Source organism: Artibeus jamaicensis, unplaced genomic scaffold, assembly GCF_021234435.1.
Source record: "Artibeus jamaicensis isolate MK-2021 breed Jamaican fruit bat unplaced genomic scaffold, CSHL_Jam_final contig_1998, whole genome shotgun sequence".
NCBI lineage: Eukaryota > Metazoa > Chordata > Mammalia > Chiroptera > Phyllostomidae > Artibeus > Artibeus jamaicensis.
In genome coordinates this window covers 22082298-22086317 of record NW_026521407.1, presented here as the reverse complement: position 1 = coordinate 22086317, position 4020 = coordinate 22082298, and positions in this window count along the sequence as shown.

Genomic DNA, 4020 nt, shown 5'->3' with positions numbered 1-4020 from the left:
AAAAAATACAGTAGAGGTTATCAACAGCAGAATGGATTAAGGGGAAATAATTTAAATGAGAAGACAGGGCCTTCAAAACTACACAGAAAAGAACCAAAAAGAGAATGAAAAAGTGATGAAATGGTATATAATCTATGGGACAGAATCAAGAAAAAACATCTGAACATTGTTGGAGTCCTAGGAAAAGACAGGTGAGGATCAGGAGAAAGCTTCTCTAGAGAAATAATAGCTGAGAATGTTCCAAATCAGGGGAGGCATTTGGCCATCCAAGTTTATGAAGCTCCTAGGTCCCCAAACTCAGAGATCTTTCTCCAAGATACAGTGTAATAAAACTGTCATAAACCAAAGACCAGAGATATTTTTGAAAGCAGGAAGAGAAAAGGAGCTTATAATTTACAGGGGAGCCCCTCAAAGGCTATCAGCAAATTTTTCAGTGGAACCCTTCAGTCAGAAAGGGGTGGGCTGATGTTATGAAGTGTTGAAGGAAAAAAATGACAACAAAGAACACAGTCTGGCAAAGTTGTCCTTCAGAAATGAAGGAGAGATTTTCCTGAACAAACAAAACCTGAGGGAACTTTTCACCCCCAGACCTGTCTTACTGGAAATACTGAAAGGAGTTCTCCAGGCCAAAATAAAAAGGACACTAACTCATTACATGAGAACATAGGAAAAAATGCAATACCTTGGTAAAGGTAGGTATATAGTCAAACTTAGAACACTGTAATACTGTAATATGGCAGTCAGTATATTAACCACTTACTCCGGAATAAAGGTTAAAAGGCAGAAGTATTAAAAATAAATACAGCACCCTGGCCAGGAAGCTCAGTTGGTCAGAGCATCGTCTCTATAAGCCAAGTATATAAAGTTGTGTGTTCAGTACCTGGTCAGGGCACAGACAAGAATCAACAAGTAAATGCATAAATAAGTGAGACAAAATCTCTCTCTCTCTCTCAAACCAATCAATAAAAAATTCAAATATAAATACAATAATATGTTAATAATTACACAATACAAAAAAGAGGTTAATTGTAACATCAAAAACATAAAAAGGAGAAAAATGGTAGGCTTTTTGTATACAATTAAAGTTGTTATCAGCATAAAATAGACTATTGTATCTACAAGACGTGTTATGTAAGCCTCGTGGTAACCACAAACAAAAACTTACAATAGATACAAAAAAAGATAAAGAGAAGGGAATCAAAGCAAACCACCATAAGAAACTATTGATTCACAAAGGAAGGCAGCAGGAAAGGAAGAGAGAAACAAGGGAACTACAACACAAGCAGAAAACAGTTAATCAGATGGCATTATTAAGTCCCTACCTGCCAATAATTATTCTAATTGGAAATGGATTGAATCCTCCAATGAAAAGACATAGAGTGGATGAATGGGCTAAAAAAACAAGACTCAGCTATATGCTGCCTATAAGAGATTCACTTGAGGTTTAAGGATACACATAAACTGAATGGGACGGAAAAAATATTCCATGCAAGTGAAAACCGCAAGAGGGCAAGGGTAGCCATATTTGTATCAGGCAAAATAGACTTTAAGCCAAAAGCTGTAAGAAGAGATAAAGAAGGTCATTATATAATGATAAATGGGTCAATTTATCAAGAGAATATACCAATGATAAATATATACGTACCCAACATTGGAGCACCTAGCTATCATATATTAAGCAGATACTAACAGATGTAAAGAAAGAGACAGTAATGCAATAAGTGTAAGGCATCCACTTTGTACCCACTTTGAACAATGGGTAAATCATTCAGGCAGAAAATTAGTAAGAAAACACTAGAGCAAATACACCTACAGAAATGTACAGCACATTCTATCCAAAAGCAGCAGAATAGACATTCTTCTCAACCACATATGGCGCATTCTCTGAGACACATTATGCAATATAACAAAACAACCCATGGCAAATTTAAGATCAGAATCATGTCGGGTGTCTTTTCCAACCGCGATGGTATGGCACTATGAATCAATGACAGAAGGAAACCTGCACATCCACAAATATGGAAATTAAACACACTCTGAATAATCATTGCATCAAAGAAGCCGTTAAAAGAAAAAACCAAAAGGTATCTCCAGTCAAATGAGGATGGAGACACACACACCTGATGCAGCAAAGGCACTTCTCAGAGGGAAGTTTATAGTGATAAATGCCTACATTAAAAAATAGATCTTGACTTCTGCCAAGATGGAGGCATAGGTAGAAACACATTGCATCTGCACACAACCAAATCTAAGAACACCAAATTTTTAACAATAATAAACACAACCAAACCACACAGAAAATAGACAATATGAAGTCTGAAAACAATGAAATGCTCAGCTAAACTGGTAAGAGGGGCGAAGCCAGCAGTGGAGCGGGTTGACCAAAAAGATCCCCGACTGGGTGGTGCGCAAGCAGCTGAAGGCACGGATCACAGGTGCGGGCTAGCTACAGGTGGACACAGGGAAGAGGCACGGCTGGCTGGCTGGCTGCGGTGGGTCGCGCATTTGTGTGCAGATAAACCAGTGAAGAAGAGAGCATTGAGACCGCACGGCACAGGGCGGCAGGCTCGCACAATTCTGCTCGGATAAACAGGCCAGGGAGAGTGGTGGGACGGATTGGGGTAGCGGAGAGGACCGCCATTGCTCCCTCTCTGACCCCGCCCCCACATACAACGTCACAAACCAGCGACCTGGGTGGCCCCACCCTGGTAAACAACTAAGGCTCCGCTCCTCATACTTAATGGCACGAACGGACCAAAAATGGCTCAAGAACAACTCAGAGCCCCAGAGCCAATAAATCTAAGTGATGAAGAAATAGCCAAACTTTCAGATGCACAGTTCAAAACACTGGTTATCAGGATCTTCACAGAACTGGTTGATTTTAGTCACAAATTAGAGGAACATATGAAGGCTAAACTAACTGAAATGAAGGGAAATGCACAGGAAATCAGTAGTAATGGAAAGGAGACTGGGACTCAAATCAAGGGAGCAGACCAGAAGGAAGGAAAAAATGACCAAACAGAAAAATATGAAGAATCAAGAATTTGAAAAAATTAGGAGAGGCTTAGGAACCTCTGGGACATCTTTAAACACTCCAACATCCGAATTATAGGGGTACCAGAAGGGGGAAAGGAACAGTCACAAGTGGAAAACTTATTTGAACAAATAATAAAGGAGAACTTCCCCGTTCTGGCAGAGGAAATAGACTTCCAGGAAATCCAGGAAGCTCAGAGAGTCCCAAAGAAGTTGGACCCAAGAAGGAACATACCAAGGCACATCATCATTACATTAGCCAAGATTAAAATGAAGGAGAGAATCCTAGAAGCAGCAAGAGATAAGGGGACTGTCACCTACAAAGGAGTTCCCATCAGACCGTCAGCAGATTTCTCAAAAGAGACCTTACAGGCAAGAAGGGGCTGGAAGAAGTATTCCAAGTCATGAAAACTAGGAAAGAGACCTTACAGGCAAGAAGGGGCTGGAAAGAAGTATTCCAAGTCATGAAAACCAAAGACCTACAACCAAGATTGCTCTATCCAGAAAAGTTTTCATTTAGAATGGAAGGACAGATAAAGTGCTTCTCAGATAAGACCAAATTCAAGGAGTTCATCATCACCAAGCCCTTATTATATGAAATGTTAAAGGGACTTACCTAAGAAAAAAAAAGATAAAAAAGGTGAACAGTGAAAGGACAGCAAACTCACAGTTATCAACAACCACATCTAAAACAAAAGCAAACTAAGAGGACAGCTAGATCAGGAGTAAACCATAGAAATGAAGATCACGTGGAGGGTTAGCAACAGGGGAGTGGGAGGAGAAGGGGGGAGAAGGGGGGAGAAGGTACAGAAAATAAGTAGCAAAGATGGTAGGTAGAAAATAGATAGGGGGAGGGTAAGAATAGTTGGGGAAATACAGAATCTAAAGAACTAGAGACGCGTGGTCATAAACTAAAGGGGGGAATGGTGGGGGAGGGGTGTGTGGGGTGGAGGGGAATGGAGGGGGAAATAGAACAAATGTAATGGC